Source organism: Sinocyclocheilus rhinocerous, unplaced genomic scaffold (genome assembly GCF_001515625.1).
Source record: "Sinocyclocheilus rhinocerous isolate Xijiao unplaced genomic scaffold, SAMN03320098_v1.1 scaffold886, whole genome shotgun sequence".
NCBI classification, from domain to species: Eukaryota; Metazoa; Chordata; class Actinopteri; order Cypriniformes; family Cyprinidae; genus Sinocyclocheilus; species Sinocyclocheilus rhinocerous.
In genome coordinates this window covers 519,442-531,594 of record NW_015631204.1, presented here as the reverse complement: position 1 = coordinate 531,594, position 12,153 = coordinate 519,442, and the positions used below count along the sequence as shown (strand labels likewise).

General features: G+C 35.8%; 1 protein-coding gene across 1 annotated transcript in view; it reads right to left on the bottom strand.

Annotated features, from left to right (window-relative positions):
• Positions 1-12,153, bottom strand: part of LOC107741665 (myocyte-specific enhancer factor 2C-like) — a 54,038-nt gene that overhangs the window by 37,868 nt on the left and 4,017 nt on the right. Inside the window, exon 2 of the mRNA XM_016554434.1 lies at positions 8,299-8,411. The gene's annotated coding sequence lies outside the window, so the exon portion shown is untranslated. The remainder of the gene's footprint in view (positions 1-8,298; positions 8,412-12,153) is intronic.

The window sequence follows — 12,153 nt, the reverse complement described above, 5'->3', positions numbered from 1 at the left end:
TGTTCATTTGCATGGCTTCCTTTTGCTGTGGAGATGTGTGTCACACAGCTGTGTTCTCACAGTGTGTGTGCGCCGCGTTTGCGCTTCATCGCTAACCAATACACACTGCCAACTGAAACTCTGTGGCCATTCATAGCCACATGCTAAGATATCACTTCTGTTTTCTGTTACATTATTGTAAAAGCAGTGCATTCATGACATTAATACTGTGCTGCTCAGTATGTGATCATTTAAATCTACACTTTTTTATCTATCTTTTTTTTTTTTTTACAATATACAGTTTTTTTGCATAAGTTAATTCTACCTGATTTAATGTATAAATTCAGGGAAAATAAACAAACAGGAAATATTAAATCGAGTTGAAATAATGTTACTTTGTAAGAATAAAGAATGATTATGATGATTATGAGGCACAAAACTGGTACATGTAAGAAAATGATTAATACAGTTATACAATTTAATCCATACAATCCATACATATTTGTCCACAGATTACCAAAACTGACCAATCAAAATCAAGTATTTCAGAAAGCTAGTTTAGATGTCATGAAATGATGTATACTACAGTTTTAATCAAAAGTGACAGTAAAGAAATTTATAATGTTACAAAACGTTTTAATCTAATTCAAATAAACGTTCTATTCAAAGAATCCTGAAAAAAGCATCATGGTTTCCAAAAACATATCAAGCAGCACAATTGATTTTAACCTTGATAATAATAAGAAATGTTTCTTGAGCATTAATTCAGCATATTAGAATGATTTCTGAAGGATCATGTGACCCTGAAGAATGGAGTAATGGCTGCTAACTATTCAACTTTGCATCACAAGAATATATTTTAAAAAAACTGAAAACTGTTATTTAAAATTGTAATAATATTTCACAATATTACTGATTTTACTGTATTTTTTATCAAATAAAGGCAGCCTTGGTGAGCAGAAGAGACTTCTTTCAAAAATTTTAGTTAAAGGCCCCAAATCTTTGAACACTAGATTACATTTTTAACAATAATAATGTAAAGTTTGTTTTATTTGTTAATATGCAGCAAAATATATCAGTAACTATAAATATATATATATATATATATATATGCTAATAATATACAGTCGGCTTTGACGTTACAAAAATCACATTATGTGTGTATATATATATATACATAATGTGATTTTTTTTAACGTCAAAGCCGACTGTATATTATTTGCCGAGAGCAAATGCATACTTGCCCTGCTGTTAGCAGTTCACAGCTTAGACACAGACCTGTGATCGATATCCTTAAGTGTTTTTGTCAGACTGCCCGACGTGGAGAACAGATCTCACCAGCTGGTTGGCTCTGACATCAGAGCGAGTCTCACGTGTAGGCTGATCTCTCCGCTCTTGGCACTCAGAGCCGCTGGCAGCGTGTACGGGACCGTGCTCTCACGCAGCAGGTAAGTGACCTGAAGAAAGCAGGTGGCCGTTTCTACCTCCGATCCTTCGAATTACACTAAAGTTTAATATTTCATTTTGGTGGTTTGTTTACATCCTTAACCTTAAGTAAAGTCACCAGTAATAGCGATGCTAGCCTATTCGCCTTATTTTGCGATGTGGAAGTAAGCTATTTTCTTTGATTGTGATTGTGTGAGATTTTTGTTTCATTGGCCACTATAGGTAAATAAATAGAAGAATAACAGTACAAAAATGGTAAAACTATTTGCGGTACAAACCAGTGAGTTAATAATTATGACAATAAATTAAAATAAGAAATACCCATTTGCAGTATCAAGCAGCAAAACAAGCTGTTTTGTACAGCTAAAAATAACTGGAAGTGAATGACACGGGAAGCCTCACGCACTGAAGTTACAAATGGCCCACTCTTACGTAAAAAATACGGTGAGTTGATTTTCTAATGGATTGAGATGCAGTATGTTCTACAGCTCACAGGGAGTTTTGGATGTAAAGATCAAGCCTAGAAAGACCAGAGGCCAAATTCACAAAACATTCTTAAAAAAAAAAAATCTTCGTAACTGCTATTTCTTTTAACTTAACTTTGTATTCCCAAAAACATTTAGGAATGTTCTAAAGATAAAACTTAAGAATAATTTGAATTCCTGAAAAGAATGTTCTTAAAAATCATCGTAAATAGCCTCTTAAAGTTCAGATAACCCACAACTTGTCTTAGATCCCCAAATGTAAGACCTTTAATGAATACATTGGTTTGTTTCAATTATTAAAGGGGTCATATGATGCTGCTAAAAAGAACATTATTTTGTGTATTTGGTGTAATGAAATGTGTTTATGCAGTTTAAAGTAAAAAAAACACATTATTTTCCACATACTGTACATTATTGTTTCTCCTCTATGCCCCGCCTTTTTGAAACGTGTCGATTTTTACAAAGTTCATCGGTCTGAAAAAGCGAGGTGTGCTCTGATTGGCCAGCTATCCAGTGCGTTGTGATTGGCCGAATACCTCAAGCGTGAGACGGAAATGTTACGCACCTCACCATACTGTTGATGCCGTGTCCCGGCCGGAGCGACGAGACAAAAACATTAAAACCCATTACAAACTGAGCTGAAGCTGGGCAAGAGTGAGCTGAGGCGGCGGGGTCGAGAACGGCGGTCCCGGCGAAGGAGCGGTGAAAACGGTGAAAGCATATCCGGTGATCCACAGCACTAAGTTGATGTATTCCCTCAGCGACCAGCACAGATCAGCTCTAGGCATGATGAAGCGGATATCGTCCTCTTTTGGAAGGCCAAACAAAGTAGTTTCGCTTTCACAACGAAGCACACAGCGTCTTCAGGACATGGCTGCAGCGTCAACAATACTACAGCGTGAATAAAAGTTACGCCTTCTTTCTTTGGGTGGACATTTGGGCGGCTTTATGCAAATCTTCCCAGATCGTGACGTAGGTATGTGGGGGCGTGTTAGAACGAGCCGTTTTAGGTTCTTAGTTCTTAACTTTTATAAAGAATATCTCTTTGGTTTTGAGACTTTAGTGTTTGCAACTTTACAGATCTTCTTTATGCACCAAGAGCTTGTAACACTCCAAAGAGAAAGGAAAAATTGAAACCGCATCATATGACCCCTTTAAGCTTTATAGCACAACTCAATATATATATTACTACTACAAGGGATGCCAATGTAAACAATGATTGTTATTATTATAAGTGACTTTTTGCAAAATTTGAAAATTCAGAAACAAGTTGAAATTCAAAAATCGGCTCTAATAGGGACCTTATTTTTAATTTTATAATCATGACCATTTCAGAATCAAATTTAATGCCGAGAGATAACCTCTTAAAGCTATTATTCTTACACAAATGCATCAATTCACTTCAGAAGGCCTTTATTAACCCTCTGGAGTCGTGTGGAGTACTTTTGATGATGGATGGATGGATGCACTTTTTTGGGCTTCAAAATCTTGACCACTATTTGTACCTTTATAAAGCTTGAAAAAGCCAGGCCATTTTATAATATAACTCCGATTGTATTCGTCTGAAAGAAGAAAGTCATATACACGATGGCTTGAGGATGAGTAAATCATGGGGTCATTTTCATTTTTGGGTGAACTATCCCTTTAAGAATTTGTCAAGAATTCCACATAGTAACATTCTTTAGGATTTATCTTAAGAAACATCTTCTTAGGATTTTTGTGAATCCGGCCCCTGAAGTTTACTGGCTAAATGTGCTTTAGTAGATCTGTTTATCTCACCCAGTATCTGCATCATAAGAATTGGATTGGATCTGGCACTGGTGGTCTGGAGGTCTGGGTGTGGGTGTTTACAGCAGCATGGGAGCGATCTCATGGGGAGGAAGTGACGTGGAAACTCGGGAGCATTGTAAACCAAACCAGGATGACGGCAGATACTCAGCTCGACGGCCCCCTCAAACTCCCCCTCGCAGACTTCCTCTACCAAATATACTGCGCATGTAAACGCAGCAGATCCAAAAATACAATTATGAACTTTTTACCCTGAAAAACAGAAGCAGTGGCTGAAACTAATGTGTCATCAAAACTGAGACAAACATTGTTTACAAGCGTCAAATCAGAGGTGTTTTGGGATATGTGACTTCAAAAACCAACATACTTTATTTAATTTACAGCTCTCAATGCTTTCTGTGCCTTCAAATGCAGAATCGAGATGCTAGTCTTCTCTAGACACTCATTTTGAAAGTAAACCTCATTGTGGGAATTGGCGGAAAAATTCTGTCACATAATCAAAGAACAAACTTACATGATTCGAGCAACATGGTCAGGCCTAAAAAAACACCACAAACATGAAAGTTTGCTTCAACCAAACGTGGATTGCATCTCTGTAATTTTGAAGATGGAGAAAAGTTGAGGGTGTTGGCTGAGGTCAGTGCTATATTTAAGCAATATGGCATGAGATATTCACCATATAGCACAGTCTTAAAGGGATAGTTCCCCAAAAAATAAGAGTTCTGTCATTATTTACTCAGCCAAATCTTTTTAAAGGAACCCAAAAGTAGATATTTTGAAGAACAACATTGGACCCCATTGACTTTCATTGTATGCTGTTTTCCACAGAATATATTACATACATTCCACAGAATTAAAAATGGCATGTTGTAGTAGCTGTTAAATATATATTGTCTAGAATGCTGTATTAACCAATTAGCATCCAGAAACGAAACTATCAAATTAAAGAATGGCTTCGACTCCTGCCGTCAAGCTTTGTCGGTAACCGTTCTTCATCAGCTGGACTTCTGTAAGACCTCAGGAGGTCAAGAATGTGCATTTGTCCTTTGAGAGACACCTGGCTTGGGATTCTTGCACCGTTTGAAACCTGTCAGTGTGCAGATGTCATAACAACCCAGTCCAAAAGATGGACAGACAGACCCATGAGTCCAATGAAACGGCTGACTATCCCGTTAATGGGAAAAACTGGACAGGATTCCAGTGGCGTGTTACAGTGGACGCATTATCAGTTACCTTAGAGCCAGCCAACAAGTCACATCTTAAATACTTTAACTAAACTCACACTAAACTATGAACACATGATCCACTAAAAATATCCCCAGACGCACGTGTCAAGCAAGGGGGGTTGTGTTCGCTGATTAACGCTATATACGGCCCACCGTACAAAGAGTTCTCTGTGCGAAACCTCCTTACTGGAGGATGTAACGCAGTGAATTGAGCATTTTACACCAGTGACAAAGATAGATTACATGACAGTTTTTTTTTGTGTGGCAAAATCAAGCTGTGCCAAAAAACTGCTTTAAGAGCAAGATCAGCAAAGCCACAGACCAGGAGAGCTTAGGCTTCATTTATTAGCTTTTCTAGGGTTAAAAATCAGGTTGAATATGCAGAGTGCAAAAATAATGAACACACAAACACACTGGTTTTCTTCATTTACAATCATAAGAATCCATATTTTATAAAAATTTAAGATATGTAAAAAATTTATATATTTTTTAAGTTTTATTTTATAGGTGTATTTATATAAATATATTATATTTTATAAGTACATTTACATTTTTTATATTCAAAACTCATTTTAGTGTTATATAATGCATATCACATTTTTTAAAAATCAATATAAAATATTTATATATTTAAGAAATCTTATGCAATAATAAGTAAATATCCAAAAAAACTAGCACATAATGCTTTTGTTACTTAAATATATATAAAATAGTTTAGAAATGTGTCATTATACAATTTTTACATTTGCATCAGAAAACCTGGCTTTTCAATAATGACATTTTTTTCAAATGTCTTCATTCAGGAGGTATAATCAGCACAGCTGTTTTTTCAAGAACGATGATGGTGTTTGGCTGCATTTCACTCAGTGGCTAATGAAGAAAACCAAGGAAAGTGCCATGGAGGTCTGACCAGCACTCAGACCACCCAGCAGGATAACCTACACAACTCCTATACTGTCTGCACTCGTCTCTATAGCCTATATGCTACTACTAGCTGATAACACCACAATTACAACTTCATCCCATCAAGCTCTTTATGAAACTGCTGGTTTTTCCTTAATACGACAGCAAACCGACGAAGCTCCTCAAACTAGCTTTGAAATCATCAACAGGCCTCTCATAACATCTAAATCGAGAGGTTTTTGGATGATTAGCTTTTCCAAATAATAAAAACCATCAACGGTAGTTTTACTTACAACATTTATTCATCAACTTCTCACCATCAAGTGATTCCGTGCACAGCTTGTGTGAATGAAAACACAGTGGCTGTTGTTGTCATAATTTAGTTGCTGTTAAGTTGTCATCATTCACCGCTAACTAATGCAATCACACGTCAGGTTTATAGTTTCCTGATGGCAATAAACAGTCGAAGTGTGTGCCATTCTTTGAGAGGAACATTGCAGATTCTCAGCGCATGGCACACATTTCCTGTCTGTGTACAAGTTTGTGTTCTTGCCTCTCTTTCAATACTAACAACGTGCATACTTAAAAAACTCTCACAAAAAGGCCACAATGAATGTTATTAAGTATAGGGAGGAGCACTAGGCTTTCCTGGATCACATTTTGCCCTTTGGTCATTATTATTGTACAAGCACCAGCGCAGAGCACTTCTCTCATCTAAACGGCTGGGAACCCCATCCTGGATATTCCAGGTTAACTGTAAAGCCATTCGTTTCGGTAAGAGCTGCCATATAAAATAACTTGTTTACAGTTCTCCAATTACCACAGCAGGGTATCAATAGAGATGCGATTCATATAATTACACCATTTTGGAAAAGTTGTTTGTTTAGTGTTACCTAAAGCACCCCAGACAACATTTAAATTATTAAAAATGAATAAATAACAATAAAAAATTATGCATAGCATAAAATGTCTGGATTTCTAAAATCAGTTACTTGTTATACTATTCCATACTACAGTAGTATACACTATTATTTTATATTTTACAGCTTTTTAAATATACTATTCTAGTATATAATATTATATGACAAACTATTCTATACTCGACTAATATTACTTGTAAATGATTCTATTTTATGGCTACTTTTTTAACTACATTATAGTATATAATATTAAATTACTTAAACTATACTATTTTACCTGTAAAACCATTCTTTTCTATACTAGTGTATACTATTACTTTTTAAAGTGTACTATTCTAGTGTATATTACTTATACTATTCTTGTATACTACTGTATACTTGTACTTTTCTATATTACTTCAGTATATACTATTCTAATGCTTGTTAAACAATACTAAGCTACTCCATACTTCAGTTGTACTATTCCAATTTAGTATATAATATTACCTATACTTCACTAGTATTACGTGTAAAACTGTTCTCTTCTATACTACTGTAGTATACTTTTCCATATTACACTATACTATTCAACTGCTTGTTAAACTATACTATGGTATTATTCGATACTAGCTAATCATACTATTCTATTAACCAAAAAGCTTCTAGTTTTGACAGTTCAACTTACTTTGTAATGCATGAGTGTGTCAGGTCCAGAAAGCATGCATGCGCTGGTGTTAATGGTCAGACACGCACCGGTCCAGAACTCCTCACACGCTCTCCAGAACCGCGTCAAAGCGCTTCATGTGCGCGTCAATGTGAGAATGATCGCTGAACTCCGCGTCACTCATTGGTTTTGACACACGCAGCGATGGAAGCGAAAGAGTTTCTTTAAATAACAGGAAAAAACAACTGAAGACGTCGTCCAGAGTTATCCTGGGTGGATCAGCAGTGTTTGAGATCTCCTCGAGTTTACTGACACGATCCTCACGAGCGTCTGTTCGTCACACACAGGAGAGAGAATCATTCTGTCTCGCTCTCTCTTTGTAAAGGGGGCGGGGCTAACGCGTACTGTAACTCACACCCGCACGCGTGTGACGCGACGCGTCCTACTAGAACGCCTAATCACCAAAGCGTCAGCCGCGTCGCGTATTTTAAGGGAAACTTACTGTACTTAGTTACCAATTTCTATGACTATCTTTTATATTTATTTTTTCTTCACCCGACTCTATTTACAGTTAAATGAATACACATTAAATAATACAATATTATTCAACAATGAATAGCCTAATTGTTGCAATCAATATTTTAATTGTTATATTAATATATGTATATTATAATTTCATATATAATTGGTTAATTTTAAATTGTTATTAAATTGAATAATACAACTAAATGGTAACATTAATTAAACATATAATGTGTCATTATTATGTTTGTTATGTAGCCTATACAATTTATATAAGGAAATATTAAACAGGCTATTTAAAATGAATTGTATAAAAATAAATAAACAAAAAATTGTAATTTATTGATTTGTTAAAAAAAACAAAAAAAAGAATACATTTTTCTTACCAATCACTTGCTCAAAACCTGTTTCAACTTCACTATCTTCTCCCTCTGAATCCTCACTGCTTTTGTGTCTCCATCAAATTGGTTTTTAGGCTTTCAGGTCCTTCGTTTGGCACCTAGAAAAATTAAATATTCATCAAATGACATGAGTTAGTTATTAGTCTGGGGAATAATCATTGAAATTAGAAATACACATTAAAAAGCATCAGTGAAGTTTGGTGACAGGCGGCAGAGACATGCGTCTGTGTGACTCATGAGCGCAAACTAGTGGCGGGTTGGAGTATTGCACTTCAATCCAGACACCACACATCCTTTCAATAACCATAACAGCTCGATCAGAGGGCTTATGTATTTGTTCATTCAGCTGAAACCGGGTCTGTTAACGTTTTTTAAAGTTTATCTCGATAACTGAGCATTAGGGAGAGAGCGGAAACAGTTGAACCACACTTGTCCAAGAAAAGCTATGTGTGTGTTTTAATAGACAGAACACTGACAACCCCTTTACCTTTCCAACACTTTTCCTGGCAGGCCTCTAATGCTGACACTCACAAAGGAGCATGGGCACTCTGAGGGGGGCATGTTTTTCATTGAACAATTTCCCCTAGAGCTGCCAAGTGTGGGTAAGGGTAAAACCTCCATGTGAAGTTTAGCAATAGGCCTACTTTGAGCGTAATCTTAAGTGTCTGTGAAGCTTTGGTGGTAATTATTAGGATTTGGCAATTGTTTGTGTTTACTAAGGCCACACTGCAGCTAAATGCAGTAATCCTGTTCTGTACATTTAGGGGAGTGACCACCGCATTCTACAACCTAATTAACTCCAGAAAAAATTCTAATAACCGCATTTAGCCTATAAACAACATTTACACTTTTACGCAGTGTGTACGGAACCGAAGTGAACGACTTTTAAACGCGTATCAGAGTTGCGGTGCAAGAAATAACAGGGAACGAGGTACGTTTGTGTTACCAGATCTTGCTCTAAAAACCAGCAAATAAGAACAAGCACATAATCAACTTCATTCCAAACGGCAAACGCAATAACTTGGAAATAAGTAACACGCCACAATATCGCGACCTGCACCTGCCTAGTTTATTGACTATATACATTTGATCGCTCTATGAGCCGAGCCCACACATCAAGCTCAAAGACACGTGTGCGTCGCTTATAATACGTGGACATGGCAACACTACACGAGTGCGCTCTGCAAACCTTCCAAATATAAATAAAATGTCGACGGGGATTTAGTTAAAATCGCCTATACGTAACGCGTTACTTTGGGCAAAAATAGCGGCTACCAAAAGCTTGAGTCGGCAAAAAGTTGCTGTTGTTACCACGATGTCAGTCATGGCAATTTTGAGAGTGAGTTCTGTTCCATACACACAAGAAACTGTAATTTAGGGGATTCGCTCCCGTATTAAATGCGGTGTCACTCCTGAAACTTTACAGTGTGCATGTAGCCTAAGGTCCACACATTTCCATGAATGCTTGATAAAATTCATATCAAGATGAAAATGAGTAACTCAGCAGAGATGCAGCACACATTTTACCTGCTGCCATAAAAAAACCGCATTAGGCCCTACAGAAAGACAGACAGCTAGTCCCCAGTCAAAAGATCAAATAAACAGCCTGTCTTGAAGCACACATCAGGTTCTATTTTAAAGCAAACGACAGGTTTGCATTGAAAAGACAAATATTTTAACTTTAACTCCTTTTGGACAAAGTGAATATTTCTGTGTTAATTGAATAACAGAATGAAGGAAGAACTCATACAGGTTCGGAACAACACGAGGGTGAGTAAATATTGACCAAATTTTTATTTTTACTACAATTATTTATTTAAAACCAAGTTTCCTGTCAAATAAGCTACCAGTCATTTTCTCAATCTAGCCTATTTTGTTGCAGCTGTGCTGGAAAATTATTTAATGCAATCCCAGAGGACTTGTTAGTAGGAATCTCAGACTATTCGTGTCTAACCCATTCACACATTAGGCTATAGTTGTTTGCATGTGTCAGTGAGGCCACGGCTCACGGCTAGACACCTGTAAACCACAACACATAAGCCTGAATACAGAAAATATGCTTTCTATTGTTGTAGTTCACACTCTGGTTTCACTGGGGGAGTCCTGGCATGCAAAACTCACTTCAAATCGTGCTGCATTATGTTGCTCACCTGACGAGTTCTCAGACATTTATGTCTCTAAACCTGCCCTAAAGGCACATCAACCCCGAGTATGTTACATAACCTGATATCTATGCTTACAGGTATGCCTTTTAAAAATATATATCTCATATTACACTACATTATGCCCAAAATGTTACATTATATTTATGATGTTGCATAAAACCTATGTACAAAAGCACAAATAGAGTGCTCAGGACCTCAGACTGGAACTAAGGTTTACCTTCCAACAAGACAATGACCCTAAGCACACAGTTAAAATAACGAAGGAGTGGCTTCACAACAACTCTGTTACTGTTCTTGAATGGCCCAGCCAGATCCCTGACTTAAACCCAATTGAGCATCTCTGGAGAGACCTAAAAATGGCTGTCCACCAACGTTTACCGTCCAACCTGACAGAACTGGAGAGGATTTGCAAGGAGGAATGGCAGAGGATCCCCAAATCCATGTGTGAAAAACTTGTTGCATCTTTCCCAAAAAGACTCATGGCTGTATTAGATCAAATGGGTGCTTCTACTAAATACTGAGCATTTTTCAGTTTTTCTTTTTTAATAAATCTGCAAAGATGTCAACAATTCTGTGTTTTTCTGTCAATATGGGGTGCTGTGTGTACATTAATGAGGAAAAAAAATTAACTTAAATGATTTTAGCAAATGGCTGCAATATAACAAAGAGTGAAAAATTTAAGGGGGTCTGAATACTTTCCGTACCCACTGTATATATAAGACAAGACAAGAAAAAAGTATTTTAAACAACATAAAATAATCTATATATGAACTATAAGAGAACATTTTTGGTTTTCATAACATTAATCAGTATATATATATATATATATATATATATAAAACCTTACTGTTGTCATCTCCCTGCATTAAATAAACATTACATTTAAAAGGCAAAATGCAATTATATTTTGTATTTTTACACTATGTAATATTCTGTTTATCAAAACCGATAAATCTCATCAAGTTAGTGTTTTTACGTATTTTCATATTTATTCCAAAATAATAACAAAAGACAGTAACAATATAAACAATATATTTTATTTGTCAACTAATGTTCAGCTGTTCTTTTTAGCTTTACCAGCGGGTGTCGCTGTTGGACAGTTACTTTGTAAAAACTAGTGACTTTTACACTTTTTAATGTCACATTTTGTAATACTTGCGTTGTTTTATTTTTGTAATATAGATAACTTTCTCATCCAGTTTTTTTTTTCTAAAGAGACTCTGCCTCCCTTGCCTTGACTGATGGCAGAAGCCGTACAACACAAAGATCAGATATTCATTCATCTTAAAATATGATCTTTGCGGAAGTTGCGGCTTTGAGGTTATGTAAATTTTGGCAGGTTATTTTACATTCATTATTCAAATTAATAAAGTGATGAATGGAAATTGGGCAGTTCAATTAAGTATAGAATTTTTGTAATAGCTACAAAAATGAAAATGGAAAAATGTGGGATCACCGAGAAATGAAATGTTTTTTATTACAATTGTATAACTACGGTTTTACTACAAATAACATGCTTAAACTATGGTGAGTGTAGCAAAATGTTTTAACTGTAATAACCTTTTTTATTTGTTTCAAAACCATGTGTAATTTTCGTAAGTTTTTTTGCAAATAATTTTTACTGTTATTTTATAATGATAAACAGTAATAATATATTTATAATATTTATAGAAAG